This window comes from Zeugodacus cucurbitae, chromosome 4 (genome assembly GCF_028554725.1).
Source record: "Zeugodacus cucurbitae isolate PBARC_wt_2022May chromosome 4, idZeuCucr1.2, whole genome shotgun sequence".
Classification (NCBI taxonomy): Eukaryota; Metazoa; Arthropoda; class Insecta; order Diptera; family Tephritidae; genus Zeugodacus; species Zeugodacus cucurbitae.
The window spans coordinates 14493954-14517996 of record NC_071669.1 but is presented as its reverse complement, the minus strand read 5'-3'; the positions used below and the strand labels follow the sequence as shown (position 1 = coordinate 14517996).

At 33.5% G+C, this 24043-nt stretch overlaps 2 protein-coding genes across 6 annotated transcripts in view; one reads left to right on the top strand and one right to left on the bottom strand.

Annotated features, from left to right (window-relative positions):
* The window catches only part of LOC105215215 (somatostatin receptor type 5-like), a 343708-nt gene that overhangs the window by 142898 nt on the left and 176767 nt on the right, over positions 1 to 24043 (bottom strand). For all 4 annotated transcript variants that reach the window (XM_054230379.1, XM_011189027.3, XM_054230382.1 and 1 more), the window contains one exon: positions 738 to 807. The gene's annotated coding sequence lies outside the window, so the exon portion shown is untranslated. The remainder of the gene's footprint in view (positions 1 to 737; positions 808 to 24043) is intronic.
* Positions 1 to 24043, top strand: part of LOC105215262 (somatostatin receptor type 5) — a 266377-nt gene that overhangs the window by 237026 nt on the left and 5308 nt on the right. The gene's annotated exons all lie outside the window — the stretch shown is intronic.

Genomic DNA, 24043 nt, shown 5'->3' with positions numbered 1-24043 from the left:
ATAGTGTGTCTCAGTACCAAAAATGGTTAAAATCGGGTCTTAACTTCCCCTAGCTCCCATATGCCTAATTATATGTTTTTCAAAAATACGGTGGGCTTTATTCCGCATATATCAGTTAATATGTGATATATCTTAGTGAGCGGATAGTCTTTAATATAGTGTACCTTGGTGGGGAAAATGAGTGAAATTAGTCCAGGAATTATCTCAGCCCTCATATATTATAAATAATAATTTTCATTATTCTATTGCACTTTATGACGGATATATGAAGAAAATTGTGTGTTATCTCAAAAAAATTACATTAATAAATTTCGAGAGTATAAAATGTTCGGTTTCTCCCGACCTTAGCCCTTCCTTACTTGTTTAATAAGCAATATTTCGAATTTCGAAGTCAAATATTTCTATTTTGGATGATAACTTTGAAATTCAGCAAATACCCGTTTTTTACCTATGACGGAATCTCCAGAAACAAAAAAATAGTTAGGTCTAATACCCATCCGAGTGTTGGAATGCCATACAATATGACCAACCAAAGTTAATATTACCGAGCTCCCAAAAGAGTAAAGTGAAGCGAAACCCAATGAAAAAAAATTGAAAAATCACTAATATTGATGGAGCTATTTCTAACCAATTGTTAATAGAATTTATAAATATTTTGAAATGTATATTATCTCACAAGATTATATACAGATTATATTTATGAAGATATTAATTGATGGATGATCATTACCTCTTACCTTATAGAATCCATTTATTGTGCAAGTAACATAACTTTTATTCCAATTAAATTCGAAGGCCAGTATTAATCTAAAATTAAAACAAAAAATAAAATAAAATAAATGGCTTTTAATTTGTAAAATATATTAAAGCAAAGAAATCAGCTAAATATATTTTCATTATCCATAAATTTATGTATATAAAATTTTGCTCAGGTTAAAAATTTGTTGCACATATGAGTTTAACCACGATTTGCCGAAATCTAAGAAATTCAGTTTAATTTCACACAATTAAGTTGAACTGACGTATAACTAAAATATCCTGCGCTCGTTGATAATAAACTAGAGATAGAAGCTAAAAGCTGCAGCTGCAACAATTTAAAATCTAGCTTCTCAGCTTACTCTCGAATCGGAAGGAGCAAAAGAAAATATCGCCAACCACACCAGTGGGAGCTAGCAACACAGCTACACCTTCTACCTTCTCTGCTATTAATTTGGCAATTAATGACCAAACGCAGAAGCTACAGAGGAAAAAATCTGGACTTTGCGGAATGAAAGATAAAGCTGCGAGCGTGTCTACACGCAGCTTTATTGTGCTTGTTTTTGTGTAGTTTGGTGTTTTAAATGGCAATTTTTAGTTGCCACCAGCGAATTGCCGAAATCAGTGCGCCATAACAATATCAACAAAAAAATAGCAACAAAGCAACACACGCTAAGTAATCGCTCCACAATTGCTAGCAGCAGAACTACAGGGCGTATGAGTGATAGTGTTTTTAATTACAGCGAATGAAGAACGCTTTGTTATGGTGAATGAGAGAAACATAAAGCGCGTTGTACAAACAAAAATTAAAAAAAAAAAAACAAGAAAAGATCAAAAATAATATGTACTCTGAGTATTCAACACAGCAGATGAAGCACAAACTCTTGCAACAACCACACGTTCGCACGCATTTTGTTGCACTAATAACGCATTGTTTGCCCGAACGCACCGCACGGCGTTGCAAACTCCCACTTGTGCTATGTAAACTTGCACTGCCTTTCTGCAACTTTCATTCTTTGCACACAATAACCCCTTTGGCCGGTGGTCCTATGTCCGCTCGCTTGTTGCCTGGTTCTAGTTTAGCTTTTGTAGGTCACTTAGCACCAGCGCAATAATGTGGCTCCCTCTTTCTTTGCATTATGTTGCATCGGTTGCTAGTTGGTAATAATGTGGCAAGTTGTAGCTGCAGCCGAGTTTATCTAATGTTCAATTTAGTTGGGTAAATTGCTTGCCTTTCCTAATGCAATTTAATGTTGTGGTAAATTTTGTTCCTCCACAAGTGCAGACAGGCAAATCTGGCTTGAGATGGAATTTAAAGTTAGGAAAAACATTTTTATTTTATTTTATTATTTTATAGATTTATATGGCTTGAAACCTTACATTAACATATCTTATTTGCTATTGAAGAACACAGTATCAATCAGTCGAGTAATATTTTTTTTACTATTTATATAAAATAGGGTTCTTAGTGATACTAAAGATCAGGCTGAAACATCACTTGCGTATTTTTAGAATTTTTTAATACTTTGATTTATCGCCGATCGAGGCCTCATTTATGTTCCTTGTGTTCCTGGAACGAAGGAGTCTTTTCTATTGAGGATACATCCTCAACATGACCCAGAATGGGCATCTGTAATATCTTCTAACTCCGCTGGAAAGATAAAGAAGTAAACCCTGAAGTTATTCTTCCTAACTTTTATAAAAACAACTAAAGAAGGGCTATGTCCGGGTGTAACCTAACATTTTATACTCTCGCAATTTATTAATTTAATTAATATGACACACAATTTGACCCACATATACGGCATATATATTGGGGTCTTGAACACTTTATGCAAAATTCGGTTCCGATATATCCATTGGTTCCTAATGTATATATTATAAAATGAAGGAATCAGATGGAATTCAAAATTGAGTTATATGGAAAGCAAGCGTGATTGTGAACCGATTTCGCCTATCCGTATCATTAAGATGCCAATTAAATAGTATGAACCGAATTTCATTGAAATTGGTCGAGTAGTTTCGGAGATATGATCTTCGACCAATAAGCGGGCGGCCACGCCAATTTAAAATTTTGCCACGCCCATTTAAATTAAACGTTTCTGGTATTTTCCTTACTGAATTAAAGTATTGATCAATCAGTTTTAGACTGTATAAGGAAATGCCTAAATGAAACGACTCTAGAAAGTTTGGTTGATATAGCTTTAGCAGTTTACGAGAAATGTTCAAAAATCTTAGTAGGGGGCGGGGCCACGAGCTTTAGGTGAACAAAACTGGAATACTCTCTTTAGCAACTTTGTTGCGAGGGTATAAAAATAGTCCTTACTTTTTTCCAACTTTAAGGTCTTCTTCTTCAGTGACGAAATTGCTGTAGACACCCAATTAAATTCTTATCGGTGTCACTATCAGCGGTATAAATCATATACCATATAGTAACATTATAGGTACTTTATTCTCAAGTCGCCCTAACCTAACGCTTGTATCCGCGTTTCATGCAACATTATATTTACATTTACATACCTCAAAATAAGTTTAAAACTACAAAAGTTTTCTCTCAACGATCTTCTTTTATCATTTTAATTACGCACACCATCTTGGTTACCCTACTGTGGGCCCCTGTCTTATTACAACAAATTACGTTTCCGTGTCCCACTTTCCTAACAATGCCTGGAGACCACTTAACAATTCGTAGTTATTAGCTTAGTGCTCCTTCGACAATCGATTCTAACGATAGACTCAACGGAGCCTACTATCTTTACTAAGATTCAAATTTAGTTAAGAAACGTCTTCTGTTAACAAGTTGACCGCGCGGTAACTCAATAGTCGAATTTATATTCTAAAAATCATTCGAAGATGATATAAAATACATGTTTGCAGAGATGTATTTTAATAGTTCCTGATGTCGAATAGAAAGCTATTTGATTCACAATAAGGTTTGAAGCAAAGGCTTTGTAGGTTAGAATATTCTGAAGATATCGGCCCTATTGAACAGAATATTTTAGATCAACTTTAAGCTTCGTCTCTCCGAAACTCGGTTGGTTAAGAGATGTTCTGGGTTGATGACCAGGGTGTATACACGTCTAGATATAAACCGCGGATTTGTAAAAACAATTATTGATTAATATCCAGGAAATGTCAATCAAAATGGATCCTCCCTACTAAATGAGTTATCATCTGCTATTTGACATTATAATTACCATTATTTTAAAATCTAGTTAAGCGACAAGTCTATATCGCTGTAATTACATTGAAAACTCAAAACTCATCATCCGGCGGAAAGCGGATCGCCATATGAGTACATACATAGCTGCCAGAATGTAATTATCTAACTTAAATACGCCGCAATAAGTGTATCACTGTATACAAAGCTTAGGCATACATTTAAGCAAATGTGTTTAACGCTAGATTGTTGGTTGTTTTAGCAACATACTCCGCCCACTGTGCACATTGTTTGCCAGAGTTCAGAGGAAGTTTGTTAACAACAGGATATGGGCTTGGCGTAAACAATAATACTTTCCATCCTTTGTAGACTTGTCTGTGTTTACCAAGGCCTTGTTAACATTTATTAGCTACATAATTAAAACTCCACTTACAATCAGCGGTTGTGTGCTGCATAGGCTGAAGCGGTTAAAGTTGGATAGAGAGCCTCAGGTATATATGTATATAGACAGATAGTGTATTATTTTAGTTGTTGACTTTTTGATTGAGGCGCCAAATACACACTGATATCTGAATATTTATTTTTCTTTTTCGCAACTCGGAAAAATTTCATTTAATCTGCACAGCCGAAAATTAGTTAAGCATTTACTTAAGCAACATTTATTATGTTTGCCAACGGCTGTCAGCGAATTCCATTAAGTAAAGCAAAATGTGAATAAAATGCAGCTGTCGTTCAACGATGAGCTAATCAGAAAAACGACAAAGATCAAATAGACAAACACGTCTTTGGATTATATAAGGTCTTTTTTTTTTGAAACCTACTCGCAATATCGTCCAAACTTAGATATACAGAATCATTACTTTGTTTACTACTAAGACAATATTTAATTTTTTCTTAGATTTCGTCCGAATTTGCCCAAAAAAAAAATTGTAAAATAAAATTCTGAAGTATTCCATTCCGCATAAATTCTGCATTTCAGTTGCTCGGCTTAGAATTCCTAAAAAATCGGTTCGGTTCAACTTCGTCAGCTCTCTTGTTTTATAAGGATGGTGCTGCCCGATTTGTGTAAATAAGAGAGAGAGAGAAAGAAAGTGAAAGATATACAATTTTATGAAAAAGCGAAGGGTCTGAAAGTGAGAAAATGAGGGAGAGAGAACTCCAATAATATCCATCACAACTCGTTACAACCCACAAAAGTAGAGAAGTCTAAGAGAGTGATAGAGAGAAAGATATACATTTTTTTGAAAAAGAGAGGGTGACTGAAAGTGAGACGAAGAGAGAGAAAGAGATATGTTAATCGTTACAAATAGTCCACTAATAACCATCATAATTCGTTACAAGCCAAAAAAGTAGAGAAGTCTAGACCTTTCTATAAAAAATTTCTCAGATTAGCTAAGTGACAGGACTAGGAAATGTTCTGTGAGATTTTGGATAAATTTCGCGATTGATTTACAACGAAGATCACACATTTGAGACGATTACTATAAAATTAGGATATCGATATTATCCAAAAACCAAAAAATAAATGACCTTAAAATCAAAATCATCTTGAAACTAACATAAATCTGATAATCTCGTCAAAATAGTCCCCACGAGAAGATAATTCGGTAAAGTAATGCAACGACAATAGCTGTGGGACCTATTCCACGGTAGACAATAGACATAAGACAATGAACAGTCAAACCCCTTTTGAGTGAAAATGAAACTGATGACAAAAGCTTACTAAATACCTCTAACATTACCCTGGATAGTATGAAATATAAAGCCTAAGACCACACATTTTTTCAACGTCATAGAATTAAATTGTGATTACTGAACGATTGTGAATGGTAAATGAGTAATTGATCTATTGTGAATATAAAGTATTAAAAGTTCATGGAAATATGTACATATTTATACATATATATTAACAAAAATATTTTATCAGTTGTAACAGTATAAACACGGAAATTACTTCATCAATGATGCACAATTTTGATACTGAAATAAAGTTGTCGTAAAGTCGTGATTGTGAATACCAGTATGGACAACGGAGATAGTTGTTGATCTATCGTGATTGATATTATTTTTGTATTAAGATTGAGTACTTGTCACTTACTTCGAAGACTTTCTCTGAATTGCAATAGCTTTCACGTTTTATGTGCTTCTTTTGTGAATAAACAAAATTCAATGACCTTCCAAGAATATGCTTTCACTGTCAATGTATAACGATAAAGTACTATGACAACACCAACAAAAGCCCTACCCAAAACAACAACAAAAAGCGGAAGAAAGCAATTACACGCTCCCCTGACGCCACCGATAAGTACAGCGACTAAATGACCTAATAAGAATGCATAAAATATTTATAATATCTACAAACATAGCATAGCATAGCATCGCACAGCATATTATAGTATTTTGTGTTACCAGCCGTCCAAGCGCAACCAGCAACCGAATTCCATGCCATTTGAATTACAAAGATAAACAATAAATGGACAAAGCAACGGCAAAAACGAATTTAAATAAATATCAACAGTAAATCGAACGAAAAAATGGCGTTGCGTGTGGGTGTGCCGTTGAGGAAAAAACGGCTTTGGTTGCTGTTAGAGCACTTGACGACTGCCGTTGACTGCATAACACAAATACAATTGTCTGTTTGTTGTTGTTGTTTATCGCTTTTTACACGATTTGTATGCAAACTTTATTGTTTGCGTTAGTCCAATTCGTAAGTGAATTTAACGCAGTGAAATTTGGAAATTTCTTTCTTTATGCTGTTTACTTAGTGACGCCTGCGGCAAAGCAAAACCATCGATAGAAATTGAAAGATAGCAAAGCAGCGGCGAGAAAAAATGTAGCAGCATACATATAAATGTTGATGTTGCCAATGGCTGAGTGGCGGGCAAATAGAATAGGCAGTCAGACTCACTACGAATCACTTCAAATGATACACGTGGAAGAAGTGAAATAAATACAGAGTTGTTTACTTGTTTTTTTTTTTTGCAAGAAAAAATTGTATAAAAAATTTAAAAAATAATATTTTTTTATTCTACAAAGCACAAATAAACATATGTATTTTATATGCATTTCGATATGGTGCAAAAAGTATTTTATAGTCAAGGTTGCGTGAGTGAAAAGCTCAACAAACAGCATGCGCTCCTTAAAATATTTTATTTTAAAAAATATAAAAAATACATAAAACAGATTAAATAATAAAATGAATAAAAATAAAATTAAAAATAATAAAACAAAAATTCAATAACAATATTAAAATAACTATACCAAAATTTAAAAAAAATCTTGAAAAGTAAAAATAAAAAATTTATTCTCGTTTTTGTGCATAATCAGTTGCTTTATGCTAATATATTCTTTTGAAATGCAAATAAACTTTACTGTGCATCTATAAAACATTCTATATAAAGCTTTTGTGCGTAAAAGAAACACGCAAAATAAATAAAGTTCTTCAAATAAACTATGCTGGATAGATTATTGTGGAAATTTTTTCGATTTGCATGCAATTTTATATAAACACAGTGCTTGAAAATACAAAGAAAATGCAAATTTAATTAATTTGAAATTCGTTTCGACGTTTCTTTGTTACAATAGTTGAATTGCAAATCATGATTAAAATACACAAAGACTTTAATAACTAAGTTTCCACAATTTCATAAAAATTATATAAGAGTTGACATGTTCGTTTTAATAGTATTTTATTTCGAAAATGTTTAGTTTATTTTTAAAAATTTGATTTTTCAAATCTTTAATAGAACTGAATAGATAACCTATTTCAGAGGCTAGAATAACCAATTATCATGTATTCTTCTCCGCATGAGACAAGAGTATGTATACTTAGACTTGCAACCGATAGAAAGAGGTGTTCCCTAGTATTTGGTCCAATGCTTTATTTAGTTTTTACCAGTGACATCCTACTTACTCAAGTTTCACCATGACAGAGCACTGTTAGCAACTGGTGGGCCAACCTGAGTATCAAGCCCTGTAGTGCATACAGCAAAGAATAAGTGGGAGATCGACCATACCATCTGATTTTAATAAATAATTTTCCTATTTATTACATCATGTCAGAGCTAAGTACCTAGGTATCGCCATAAATGCTAAGCTTCTCGGGAAAGAGTATGTAAAGAATAAAAAAGGGAGAGCTTGATACATAATCCACCACCAGAAGATTAACTCTACCAATCCAAACCAAGCTGTTAATATAAATATATGGGGTTCAACTATGGGGTTGCCCACGTCAAAACTGTATTGCCTGCATTCAGCGCTTCCAAAATAAAATACTAAGAAGTTTAGTTAATGCTTCTTGGTAAGTTAGATCTGCTGACCTCTACCGTGATGTTGGTGTAAATTCAGTGCTAAATTAAATATTCAAAATTTCAAAGTCTCACAAACTGAAGCTTAGACGGCATGTTAATGAGGAGGCTTCCAGATTCATCGGAACTGCTGAGCGAGAAAACCGATTGAAACGCAAGAAGACTTCGGACCTAATGTACTTCTTTGACATTTAGCTTTTAAATATTTTACCTGTACTGTACTTCATACAAATATAAAAAATGTATCCCTTCTAGAAGTTATTAGCTATATCTCATAAGACTATAAAGAGAGGAAATAAATTCACATCAGTATAACTGGTATCTTCCATTGATAACTCTTATCAATGTTCATATTCAGCACAGACTTTAAGGCATCGAATATGGTGAAACCAGTGGTGGTTCAATTGCTTGAATTATGCTCCAAATTGCTTTCGAATCAGGCATATTCATATGGACACGTATTTACTAAGAATAAATTTGTAGAGTGCCAACAGAGACATATTTTGCAGCAAAAATTATTCAATAAAACCCAATTATATTGCAACAATGTTATTGAAAAGTTGAAAGAGCGCTATATCTTTAGAATAGAGAGAGAGAACACTCACGGTCAACTCAAATATGTACTTATAGCGTTTTTAATCGACTTGAAAATGAAATACAACTCTGCGACAAAGACGTACGATATACGTTCGTACGATGGGCTGAATTATTTGATAAAAAAAGCTAAGGTAGATATCGCTGCTAAAAATATTAATCAGCTGATGAAACTTACCAACTTCTTATGAAAAGCAAAAAAAAAATATATAAATAACAGCTGATCGATTATCGAGTAGCCGGCAGTATAAAAGGCAAAAAATGGTTTCTCAATAAAAATTTTAATTGATCAATTAATTTGGCTATCTAAAAACGCTATTAAGGAGGTACAAATTAATAAGGAGGTACATTTATAAAGTAGTCAAACAGAACACTCGGGTCTAAGTTAGAGGAACAGATCCGAATTTATATCTGGTTAAGGACAGTTAACTCAGTAGAATTCCCAAACACTATTTCTAAAATGTTGACTTCTGTTAAAACAACGTGAAATTGTTTTGCTTGAATATAACTGTTACACTTGAAAGCAAAATTGCTTTTTATAATGTCAAAATTAATTACACAAACCATGAAGTGCCGACCTATAACAAAACAATTAACATTTAATCTAGAATCTTGGATAATCTGGAATACTGAGAAAGATTTAAACCCATACATTGTATGAGCTTTACAAAAACAACAGCTTTAAGACATGCAAAACAAATCTCCAAAACAAATCACTTTGACTTCCTGCCAAGCTTGCGAAAAAACCGCACACTAAGCACCTTTTAAATCTCAAACATCATTTCCTGTTAATCAGCTCAACATTGAGTCATTTGAATTAATTTAGACCCATTTAGTTGAGTTTAAATTCAATTTTCACAACGAGCTGTTAATGAATATTAATTAGCTAATTATATTTGAAATGCGGTGTAGCGCCTAAAAGCAGACTACGCTAAAGCAAAACAAAGCATTCGGTATGTGTTTCAACACAGAGAACAAAAGCTGAGGCTACAAATACATGCGCATAAATGTGTGAAGGATTAAATTTATATATATATACTATATAAAGATACATATTCAGATATCATCAGGTGTTCATACATAGTTATATACTTGGCTTGTGGCACAGTTCAACTCATATCGCCGTCAACTCAGCAACATTGTTGGGTTTATGTTAGTTTTAATGCAAACGAGATAATTAACAGTAATTACATAATTAAGCTCAGTTCATTATACATCATCAACATAGTGATTTTTTTTTTGCATTAATTAAGCCTGAGAGGCTGTCAGTGTGATTAAAGGAAAAATATTTTTGGTTTTTTGTTATTTTTATTTTACTTTTCTTGCTTTTGTTACATTTTCTGCCTGTCCGTCATTTTCAACACTTCTAATGCGTAAAAAAGGATTTGCATAAAGTCAACTATCAACAAGGATCATAGTAATCCTATTAGCAAAGAGACCTTGAGCTTAAAGTATGCGTGGAGCTTCCTTAAAGCTAATGAAAACTAAAAGAAAACTTAATTCTATCACCACTTTCTCCTCACTGCTTACATTCTTTCGCATCATCAAATATTGTTTTTCTCCTTATTTGCCTACTTGTCCTCCATACATAGCTTCCTATACAGAAACTTGACTCAATTTCATTTTATATACATGTACTTGTATATAAACTTTATTTTCCATTCTCGTACTTCAGTCATTCACGCTTCACTTTTCGCTCTTATCTAAGTCGTTTACTCATCCGCATTGTAAATGGCACACATTTGCAACACTTATTATAACGCACGCACGCAGTCACACAGACGCACTCTCATGGTAACTTTGGCATATTTTCTTTAAGCACGCTTTCATTTAGCACTAGCATTAGCGTATACTCACACACACACATACTCTCAGACCATGGATAAACAAATACTTGTAATCTCACACATTCTAACCAACCACTTCAGAACGTTTCACTGCACTCCATTGCGCGCCAAAATTAATGGGCAATTGGTTCGGTTTGCGCTACTTGAGTGTGGCAAGGCAGCGAACGAAACTTTTCTTGATATTTTTTTGTTTATAATAAAAGTACCAAATTGGAATCAAGGCTGGTAAATATTTAGTTTAATTTTTAATATAACAAAAATAGAGTTAGGTTTAGATATTTTAGATTCGTAAAGTTAAATTTAGACTTAATTAACACTAAGCAAATTTCAAACATTATTATTGCTAAATAGTCAAGCTGCATTAAGTTAAATACCATTCATTTCGTTAGGCTTAATTGAGTCAATTTGCTAATTGACTTCATTAGGAACCTATTTCGGTAAAGTAAACAAAAATCATGTTATACTAAGAACGGTTTTCCAGCAAGTAAATTAATTAAATATAATTTCAACAAAATCCAAACATGTCAATTTAAGAAGTCAATCAAGTTTTGAAAAAAGTTTTTTATTAACTCTAAGCAAATATATCAATTAGATCAATCAATTAAAAAGTAAATTAAGTCATAAATTTGCTAATTGATTTCATTAGGAACCCATTTATGTAAAGTAAACTAAGATCGCGTTATAATAAGAACAAATTTCCATCAAAGAAATTAATTGGAATTTTAATTAAATTGAATATTTCTTTCACTTAATTAAATATAATTGCAAAAAAAGTTTAAATATGTCAATTTACTGAGGTAATCAAGCTTTGAAAAAAGTTTTTTATTAACTCTAAGCAAATATGTCAATTAGATTCAAAGTTCTGACATACTAAACTTTCACTTATAAAAGAAATTCTGGGCTTATTTTGTCGAAAAGATTCCGAAATTTCCGAATATTTCTTATTACTTTTGGAGAAGTTTGTAATTTAATTAATTGAGAACCTTTGTTCCTTGACACTCAACATTTCTTATTGGTATTGTGATTATAAAATTTCTCAAATTGAAAAAGAATAATTTATTTAGCTCATATTAAAATTATTTATTGTATATAATAAAAATATAAACCAATTTATAGCACTTCCAGACAGTAAACATAATTAGACATAAAGAATATTTTAATATAATATTTCTCAAATATTGAAAAATAGTTATACTCTACGGATTTTATTGTCACAACTGAGATAGCTTTGAGAAATTTCATAAATTAAACAATAATGTTCTTTTTATCCTCTATTTTCATTTATTTTTCCTTTGCTTTCAGATTAAAAGTTTCTTTTATGTTTATAGTAAATAATAAATATATATTCCGAAGTATAATACATAAACACAAATATTTTTTTTTTTAACTCAATAAATCCAATACTAATTAATTGACAATTAGTAGTTAATTGTTCTTAATTGCACTCAAATAGTATATAATTGTCAATTAATTAATTTAATGCAATAAAATTAGCTAAAGTTTTAGGTTGAATGCAAAAAAAAAAACTAAAAACCTATACTCGTTTATATATAAAATTTTCTGTGTATAACGCGAAAACCATAAATCTGGAGCTTCAAATAAATTTTGCACGAATTGTAAATAATTTAAATTATACATTTTATAGTTTGTTTTCCAGGTACGCCAAAATACTAATTTTTATCCGCATAAAGTTTAACCGACTACTCATAAAGTATGTGAAATTCCTTTTGTCAATGCGAATATTGTTGCACGAAACTTCCCCGCAGACAACTTGTTCCTTAACTTGTTTTTTTTTTTTGTTTTAAATTTAAGCTTTTTCTGGAGCAAAAATGTGGAAAAGCTAGGAAAAACGATTTTTTTCTCATTTTTTAAAATTATGAGTTTTTCGGAACAAAAAACCGGATCCTTTAATGTTTTCAAAAATTTGATTGAGTGAAACAAAAAAAACGGCTGGCTGGATTAATTTGATTTTTTTGTAGGGTTTTTGTGGACATATTGATCTGTAAAAGGCACACTTAACATTAGTGGTTTCCTCAATATTTTCGATCTAGCGCACGATTTTCCAAAAAACCACCAAAAGCCCTTTTTCTTTGTTATATTTTCAAATTCATGTGACATTAAGAAAAAAAAAATTTCGGAAAAGCAATGGCTAGTCATTAATGAGAATTCATTCAAGTTCTTGAAACCCACCTTTAACTTTCTGTGCGATCATTGGTTGCTGAGATATCGATAATCAAAGACAAAAGGATCCTTTTCCATTTGAAGACCGATATCTCGGCGAGAAGTGGACGTATCGAGGTGTTCAAAAAACCAAATTTCAGCTAAATGAACAAAGTATCCGATCCTTATAGTGGTTAAGCTAAAAAATTTAGAAAATTTTTTTTTTGCTGGTTTTTCTACGATTACTCAAAAACCGCAGAGGTTAAAATTTTTTTAAGTTCTAATCCAAAAACTAGACACTCGGAGCTAAAATTTTCTTCTTTATCGATTTCTTGTACGACCGTTTCTTTCGATGTTACGGCCTATTGAAATTTGCCCAAAAATTTGGAATTTTTTTTTATCCCTTGCTTTTTTCCACTAGTGTATATTACTTCAAAAGCTAAATCTTGATCAGTATGGGATCGACTGCAGAATCCAAGAAAGAGAAATTTAATTGAATATTTTTAAGTTTCAAGAGTGAAATCATAAATCAATATTTTTTCCCAAAAATCGTACTACTCCAGAATAAGAGATTTTTGTTACCAGTTCAAATTTTCTCCACAGGCTACCAGCATAACATCTGCATGCGTATTTGCCTCAGAAGAAAAATAAAAAAATAAATTCTCAGCTTGTCGTTCAGTAAACATAATAATGTGACATATAAATCTATTTAGCTTATTTATTTTCGCAAAGACAATAATTTATATGTACATACATTAGTGAAATGGCACAAGCACCAATGACACAACCGATTTGCCATTTATACCAGTATGAATACAGTACCATAGTGATTGTCTTTCGAAGATATATGTATGAGTGAATGCATTTGTTTCCGTATTGTAAACTTGCCACACGCAACTGTTTGGCTGTTGTTAGTCTTTTATACAGTTAAAGCAAATAAGAGAAATTTATAGTACAATCCGCACAAGCAAATACTATTTCTATAAAGTGCTTCACAAAACCAAATATTTGCCAAAGCAAACTCCACTGAAATATATATTTGTGCAGTCACATATAAATGTTTATCTCATATTTATTTGTACCACTGCACATGCCAGCACATACCGATTTGTTGCACAGTGTAACCCGCCCCTTAGTGCAGTTAGATGTTGTATTCTCATCTATTGCTGCGCAGCTACTTACTCGCCGCTAAGTGTCGGCACTTTTACGTGCTCAAATGTCTGTGCTGGCGGATGAGTGACACGCAATTTCTATGTTTTTGCTGCAGTTGGTGTTACATTCCGTTGGTCTTGGCTGATATTACATATTATTTACTATTCTGGAAAAAAAGAGCAAGAGGGGGAGCATGTGCTCTTCTGATAAGTCGAAATATTCGTACTGAAAAACGTGTTATAATTCTTATATATAAATAATTCTTATATAAAATAGAAAACTGTTATTCTTATAAGAAATATCGAACCTCAACAAGTTTGGAAAAGCTTATATCTATGAGAATATAGATCTCCCCCTGAAGTAGTGTAATACTAAGGGGCATCACTCCGTTTCACACCTGGATTGAACTGAACGTCACAGCCGTAGATAAAATGAAAAAAAAACTAACTTCGAAAAATGAGTATCCATCAATCAGACCTTGGAAGAACCACTAAATCTGTACACAGTAATTAAAGAACCGTCTTCGAAATAAATGTATCAATCAGTTATCTTTTCAGAAAGAAAGTGTGAAAACCTTAGAGAAAAAAGTGAGACACTATTTCAATATCTCTCAAGCTCATTAAGGTCAATTCGTTTTCTTTCAATTCTCAGATTTTTGGGAAATTTTAGATAGAGGTTAGAGGTTTTCCAAAAATGAAGAAATGTCATGAGAGGTCAATACCTAGTTTGAGGAGCATTACATTACTTTCTTATAATATTTTTTTTTTTATTAGAGTAATTTATCGATGCGAAATAACATCATGTCGCTCATATACCTCAGTCAAATAATTATATGTGCATGAACTTTTTGCAAAAAAAAATAAAGTTTAAAAAATTGCAAAATATTTCTTAGTATGCAGGTTTGTTATTATTAATGTATACGATATAAAAAACAAAAATTAACAAATTTAAAAATATTTTTTAAACTATAAAACAAAATTGAAGTTTAGGCTAATGGTAAATATTTATATGTGCATTTTACTATTTTTACCAGTAAAGCCTATACATTTGAGTTTAACTGAAAGAAATGTTTATTTCAATAGTCAGTAGAATTGTCCTTATATTTTAAAACTAAATTAAGCCGCTTAATCAGAGAATTAACTACTGTCTGTAGAATAGTTATGTAAATATTGGCAAATTCTTGCTTTATAGCTAATTTAAGGTGACGTACTGTCTCAAACTTTCCGTTTTGGAAAACAGGAGCAGAGAGGTTCTCCCAGAGATCCTCAATAGGATTTAGGTTCGAACTCAATGCTGCACATTGTAATACCAGAATTTTTCGGTCGTTAAAGATGTTCTTCGAGTGGATTAAAGCGTTATCCTTTCGATATGTCCAGTTATATGCCATAAATATTGCCAGAAAATTTTATTAACTCGCTGTCCAAAAGATCTACATTGATATTAGCATTCATTTGAGTGAATATAAAACATGTAGGTAGCTTTCCACAGCAGCAAAATGCAGCCCATGAAATCAAGGTACCGCTTCCAAAACATCGCTTAATTGGATTGGATCATCCTTTCGCACCGCTCATCAATGTTGTTTTTCGTCCGCTGCGTCCACTATACCATAATTAGTGGGGTTTTTAAGAAATTTTGAGATACAGTTCCGATGTCGCTTTGGTCTAGAGCCATTTTGGAACCGCTTTTATGCATTCATATGATTATTACTTGTTCCTCGGCTGATAAACTTGTACCATAAATGTAATCAAATTTTTAATAATTCATTAAATTAATGCACCTACAATAATTTTGAAAACAAATTTTTGCAAAAAAAGTTTTTGCTGCGACACTATCAGTAAGAAAGATCCGCTAAACTGATTTTGCACATATAAATATTTTCTATGCAATACCCAATTCACAATCACATTCTTAATGTAACTGTACAACGAACGAGAAAAGTATGAAACAATTTTCGTTACATAGTAACGGTAACATATCAACCTTTTATTTCACATTTACCGAAATCCGAAAAATAACAGTGAATAGGAAATATAAACAAAAGTCGAAATGCACATATAATTATTTGACTGGGGTACTACCAGTATTCCATTTAGAAGGCTTCATATGGAATGTATCTCAGACCGAGTATTAGAATATACAGTATCCGACAAAACTATGGATACCCCACCACATTTTCTACTATTATTTGAATATTTCTTGATTTGAATTTGCCAAAAAGTGTTATCAAATGCCACCAAGTTTTTGGAAAATACTAATTTGGAGTAATGGGAGCAAGCTTTAGATAAAAAATACGTAAGGAAATCAAAAAGTTTGACGAAAGAGTCATTAGAGACTCCAAAGTGAGTACATCCAAAGCACCATTAAGTCTGGCAGGCAAATGACGGAAGAGTCCTACGGAGTGATGCTGAGTACAAATTTAGGGACCTCAGCACAAAAAATGTACTTAGAAGATAACTCTATATACCAGCAGGACAATGAGCCCAAACATACAAGTTGGGTTACGAAAGAATGTTTCGATCAAAAATCGATAGAGCTCCAACCGTGGCCAGCCTCTGACTTAAATCCTTTTAAGTATTTATAATAATATTTGAATGATAAGCTCGTCCGATATTCTTGTCGTCACAATAATTGAAACATTTTAAGTAGATTGAAGGACTCCACAATCACTTTTTTCTGAACTTGGTAGAGAGCATGTCTTAAAGTCTTTTGGCCGTAATTAACGCTAAAGGTGCCAACACTAAATATTGAAATAGTTGAAACGTACAATATTTAAATTTATTTTTTTAATGCAATACACCCATAAGCAAAATAGAAGAACAATCAAAGCGATAAATTTCACTGCTTAAAAGATATAATCATGTTTGTGTTTAAATTCATAGGTTATACATAATTTTGTAGGACACTGCATATACTTTGACTAATAGTAAGCCTTAGGACCCCAAGGACCACTTCTAATTTAGTATTAAACAGCGGCAAGTTACGGTTTCTTGTAAGATCACTAAGCCGGTTCATAGATTATATTCTTTAATACACTAGGATGAGTCGAAAGTACCCACGTAGAAGAAAGTCGGTAGGTTCCTTAATACTTTATGAGGTCAACTTAAGATACTTGGAGTTTAATGTTTTATTTATTCGTTATGGAACATAATGGAAGACTATACACATTACATCACACGGACCTAACCTAACCTAACTAAACCTAGCCTAACTTAACCACACTATACAATAATACAATCTAAGCTTATTAGATCTAAATAAAAAAATATTTGAAATTTTAAATAAATCTGAGTAAAAACTGAAGTAAAAAACACAACTAAATTAAAAAAATAAATTATAAAAAATACTCCAACTAAAATCAGATAACTAAGAGCTTAATAAACCAGTCCGCGCATCATATACAATTTTATATCACCAAGCAAATAACTAAGCAATAAAAATAATTATGTTGAGTGTTTAATAGCCACGTGTTATTAATCTATTCAAAGTCACTCATTACATATCCTTAGAGACCACCAATATATACATATATGTAACGCAGTGTATATTGTCTGCAAGCACTTCAAAACAATGGAGTCACGCGATTCGCGTGTGTTTTCAATTAATTTGCCAGAAAATGCAGTTTGTGTGAGTGCTGAGCAATTAATTTAATAGCTTTTGTTTTTATTAGAAGTTTACTAAACTAATAACACTTTATTTGATTTAAGTTAATAAGATAAGCTATATGAACGCGTGAAACATATATAATATGTATGTAACTGTAAATATGTATTTTTTGTTAGTTGTTTCAACTCGATTTTACGACATTCCAATTTTTATGAACGCTTGGCAAACATACGCATTTAAAAGGAGGAGAGTAAAATATCGCGTGGTAAAAAACTTTGACAACCACTGCTGGTTTGTTCGAAGTTAAATTAAAGCCATATTGAGATTATAGCTAACTAGGGAATAATCAGTCATTAATAGGTGTGGATCTGAGTTGTTAGTTGTTTCTTTTTGTTTTACTAGTTGAGGCGATGTCTGAATTTGGTATCCCCGCAAAACTAATACGGCTGTGTAAGCTGACGTTGAGCAACACCAAAAGCTCCGTCAGGATCGGGAAGGACCTCTCCGAGCCGTTCGATACCAGACGAGGTTTCAGACAAGGTGACTCACTCTCGTGTGATTTCTTTAACCTGATGCTGGAGAAAATAATACGAGCTGCAGAGCTAAATAGGTAAGGTACAATCTTCTATAAGTGTGTACAGCTACTGGCGTACGCCGATGATATCGATATCATTGGAAACAACACCCGCGCCGTTAGTTCTGCTTTTTCCAGACTGGATAAGGAAGCGAAGCGTATGGGTCTGGTGGTGAACGAGGACAAGACGAAATATCTCCTGTCGTCAAACAAACAGTCAGCGCATTCGCGTCTTGGCTCCCACGTCACTGTTGACAGTCATAACTTTGAAGTTGTAGATAATTTCGTCTACCTGGGAACCAGCATTAACACCAATACCAATGTCAGCCTGGAAATCCAACGCAGAATCACTCTTGCCAACAGGTGGACTATGGACTAAGTAGGCAATTGAAAAGTAAAGTCCTCTCTCGACGAACAAAACAAACTCTACAAGTCTCTCATCATTCCCGTCCTACTTTACGGTGCAGAAGCGTGGACGATGTCAACATCCGATGAGACGGCACTAGGAGTTTTCGAGAGAAAGGTTTTGCGGAAGATTTATGGTCCCTTAAGAATTGGCAACGGCGAATACCGCAGACGATGGAACGATGAGCTGTATGTGTTGTTCGACGACATAGACATAGTCCAGCGAATAAAAAAACAGCGGCTACGCTGGCTAGGTCATGTTGTCCGAATGGATGAAAGTGCTCCAGCTCTGAAAGTATTCGATGCAGTACCCGCTGGTGGAAGCAGAGGAAGAGGGAGACCTCCACTCCGATGGAAGGACCAGGTGGAGAGGGACCTGGCTTCGCTTGGAATAACCAATTGGCGCCAAACTGCCAGAAGGAGGGATGCGTGGCGCGCTGTTTTGGACTCGGCTATAACCGCGTAAGCGGTGTCTACGCCAGTCAAGAAGAAGAAGAAGTTGAGGCTACCAAGCACTTAGATCTTCATACTTCATGATTCTTATATTCTTTACCCATAATATCGAAGAATCGGCATTTCAATAGTGCTTGTAATCGTTCTTGACTCTAAAGATATATCGTTAAGGACATTTTGATAAAATGGTCCGTTTATTCGGCAAAGTGAGGAATATTTGAAGCAAATTACACAAAAGAGTTCATTTGGGCCTCAAAGGATGAACAATGTTTTAATATTAACACTAATCCTTTATAATGGTCTTTGTCTAGAGTAGGCAAAAAGAAATTGAGAATCGATGAAGCTGAACCGCTACTTTGCCTTATAGAAGGTATCATATATGATCCCAATCTATTTTGCGTTCTTGTCACAGTTTAGAACACTGCTTTAAGACCAGTGTCCAGTCTTCTAAACTCAAGCTGATGAAAGTTCTTTAAAGAACCTATTTCCAAATATATCCAAAAAAATTTGTTGTTAATGAGGTCAAAGTAACCGCAATAGAGTTGGAAATTCTCCAAAAGTAGAAGGAGCCTTCGTCAATGGTTGCATAGCAGTTTAAACTGTCTACTGTGACAAAATTTAACATAACATTCAATATTTTCATAAAACGAACTTTTCACCGTAGGAAATTATAAACCCAAAAAGACACTTCTGAGATCTTAATATAATCCATTAGCAATTCGAGGAACGGCCCATGCTTATAGATTCTGCCATTTGCCTAAAAGTTTCATAGAACACATAAGATCTAGAACACGGTCGCCATCTGTAGGAGGTTGAGTAAAAAAGCAAAATTCCAGCGAAAAATAGCGTTCATCCTACTGTTCATGGAGAACTTGAAGATCCACTCTATAACAATCTTAAGCCTCCCACCAAATAGTAGTAGAACCGTTTTCTGCACAACACACTCACTGACACCTTCACCGCTAATAATCCACTCACACCAAAATTATATCCAGCGAAATTAATAATTATCCTAACAGCTAACACTTCCAACCATGGAAATTATTACCACCATTTAATATGCAACGCTGCCAAGCACTCCCCCGTGCGTTTTCGTTGAGTCAACACAATTGAGCAATTAAACTCAACCAAACCCAGCGGGAATGGAAATATTTAGCCAGCTTCATTACAGCAGCGCAGCGCTGCGCTGTTGGCGAGTTTATTACGCCTTAAGTGTGGCTATTTTTGGCGCACGCTTGTCGCTCTATAAATGTATTTGATTAGGACAATGAAAGTTTTTATTACACAAACGTCACGGCAAGTGGATGAAGCAAGCAGTTAGCTTCATTATCTGCATGTTGGAGAGCATTAAGTATATTTTACTAGTTGAATTTGGGGTTATTATCATAGCCAGCTGTGTTGATGAGTGGCGCAGATGAAAATTTCTTCAAATACATTTTTTTATGCTTGTGATAATTCTTTTTTTTCTCATCAGCTCTTCTTTAACCCTACACAGCATTTAAGTTAATTTGCTCAACGCCTGAAAATATGCAGTGTAATTTTATATTTCTTTCGCTTCACATACGCTGCTATTAGCCGTAATAAATTTAATGCAATCTCTTACTTAAAAACTTAATTTATCCCTTTAATCCCTTTTAACTCATTGCATTTTCCACATATTAAATTTACAACCACTTAAGTTGGGCTACGAAAGCTCTTCTTCCCTTTCGCTTGATTGCATTTAAACGCACCTCCATTTTATCATCCGCCTTTTTAATATCCACACCGTGCACTGGCCTCTTCGTCAACTCCTCTTCATTCTTCACTCTTTCTCTCTCCCTATTTCGCTTGTCGTCTGCATTTTCAAGTACATACATCAAACGAATGGCTGAGTCTTGAATTGCACTGAAATTTCGCAATTTACATGCAAAATTATGCCAAAGTGGTGCGAAGCGAGCGTTTCGCGACGGCAAAGCAACAGCTAAACAACAGCAACAACAACAAAACGCTTTACATACCAACATACATATTATATACATAAGTATAAAGCAACAACAATGTCAAGCACGACCACAAGTGTTGACTACAACAGCACTCAAACCTTCTCAGTGGCAAATATATATACACACACACACACACACACAAATTCAATATGTTTACGTCTGCCGCCGTCATCGCCACCGTTATTATGTAAATATGACCGACTCATCATTATTGTTGTCATGTCCTTTTTGTCGTTGGTCACCTTAGTGGCTACTCAAGGTTCGGTCCTTGTTTGCGTATTGCACTCGTGCATACCTGAGTGCGAGTGTTCTTAGTTTCCGAGGCGTGTTTCAAATTTGCTGGAGATTTAACGGCTTTTTATGACATAAAAAGTTTTTGTTGTATATTTTTTTTCATATAATCACTTGAATATAACGGCGTTTCTTAAGAGTTGCTTTGTTTGATTCCTCCTTCTCTTTCTTCATTTACTAACAATATGAAAGGCTATAAAGATTATCAGGTTTTCAAGAAGGAACGTGGAACCAAATATTGTATCAAACAATAGTTTCAGTACCTTCAACTAAAGATTGCGCTCACATTCAATGTATCCCGACTAAAAAAAATAGCATATTTAGTTTAACTCTGGCATAATAGTCATCTTTATGTAATAGCATTTTCAAACAGGAGCTAATTAATCAATTAACCGACCTTTACTCGATTAAAGCGCTGATTTAGATCAATTTATCATACAAAATAAAGATATCAATTCTATCAGCAATTTTTGATTAAAATTTTAATCAATTTGAAAATGAAATGCAACTCTGCGACAAAGAACGTATTTGTCAGTAATACTACGCGACGGTAGATGTCGCTGCTGGTAATAATGGTTGTGGTTATTGAGAAAACAGCAATTAGTCGTTGAAACTTACCAACTTCTTATGAAAAGCAAAAAACAAAAATGTGTAACAGCTGTTTGATTAATGAGTAGCCGGCAGTGCGAAGGACAAAAACTGGTTTCTCAATTAAAATATTAATTGATCAATTAATTTGGCTGTGCGATAGGGCTATAAGTGTCTTTAATAAACATAATTCTATAAGAACCACTAGTAGTACGAGCTATAAAGGAGTTTACTTCAAAGCTGTGAACACCGAATTTTCTTTTATCGTATAAGACGATTATATTCTCTTTTATGTAACTCTCTTACCTATTCATCGTCGTCATTCACATTCTCTATCAGTTGTTTCAAAATAGTTGGAGTGAAAAACTTGTGAGATGTACTAGAAATCAGATATTTTTAATATGACCAGTTTTGTCATTGGTCGATCGATCTAAGTCGGGCTCACATGAAATTGTACAAGATAGTAGGATCTCTCTAATATGATGAGAGAACAGATGTCATTACATTAGGTCTCATATAGCAAGAATAAACACCGGAAGTTTTGACGGATTTTTGCATGACGTGATGAACTCATCTTAAATTTTTCATTTTTTGTAAAGATAAACTTCTTTAAAAAACTGCCGAGCTGACTGCCTCGAATATCATTTCTTTGAAATCGTGAAGATTACCCAATAATAAAGTTAGTGTTCAGAACTCTTTGAACACTTCAAGTTTAGCCGCTTGGTTTGGTTTGTTTTCATCAGCGATCTCTGAGACTATGAGGGATAAGGCAATGCATTTTTTAATCCCTATAACATTATGATTGATCTTGGAAAATAGTTTATAGATTTAGAATTCAAAAGCTATCAATATTTTGAAGACTACTTGCACATAAGAGCTTTTGTTCGATTGCACCGGAGGACTGTTATAAGACTACTTGGAAAATAGAAGTAAAGATAGAACACATAAAAAAATATCCCGGAAAACCGTTCCTGGAAGAGAGTTTTTAGTTTTAAGAAAAGGAGCTTGAAAATACTCGACTACTGAGCGATCATCGATTATAAGTGTCGATCAGTCGCCAACCATCGACAGTAAAGCATTCACTGTCGCTCATCGCTAAATTATTCGCTCGTTTATTGGGAAAATGTTTTCAGTAGTTATAATTTTTTGAATATATGTAATAATGAAATAGAAAATACACGACTCCGTCGACTGAAGTATATTCTACTGTCAGTCAACACTTACAATAGAGATTTTAATCAGTTTTCCTGTATCTAAAAAATGTTTAAGCTGTTTACTCTTCATTGGGTATTCTAGCATATTTATAAATATAATCATACTTTTTTTCCTGCGCTTTCTTTTAAAAATCGTTTCTCTCTCTCCCAAAATTACATTCAAACCACTCACATTACAGCTTCATTCACTTACAGTCACACCAAAAATTCCCTTTAAAAAAGTCCACATTATTTATTATAACCCAGTAAAACACCATTTATTAACGCCATGGTTAAGGAAGTACCAACAACGCAAGAGTTACATAAATTGCGCCAAAGACAAGGTTATTGACCCAGATTGCATAACAAAAGTAACAGATAATACTAGGCGGATATTAATGGACAGAAAACAAAAACAAAAACGAAAATATAAATCAGTGAAAGCATATTTATCATTACAGTCATTTAATATTAACGAAACGCACATCAAATACTTATAATGCTTAAGCAATGCTTTGGCAAGGCTCGTTAACGCGCCCAACACGACGTTGCATAATAGCACAGCCTACTCTACATGGCCGCAGTGCTGCCAATCAGTTGTGATAGCGAGTAAATAAAAGCGAGACGAAAACCATTCAGGTCAACGGCGTGTGGCTCAAGATTTTTTTGATATTTCTGATATATAAATATATATATTTTTATGTGTGAGAAAAGTGGCGAATCTAGTATAAAATGCCCATCAATCACGCATAAGGCGTACGCATACATTTCGTTTATCACTTGCCATATTTCTTCTTCTGATTCTTCTTACACTTTTATCTAAATGTGCTTTGTTTTTAGTTTTATCTCTTCGCTCACATACATATATCTTTAGCGCGCGCACCAGCATAAATCGTTTCGATGAACATTTTCATGCGCGCCAAAGTGTGTTGATAATCTGTGAATCTCTCTATATATAGGTATATAACTGTAGTATAT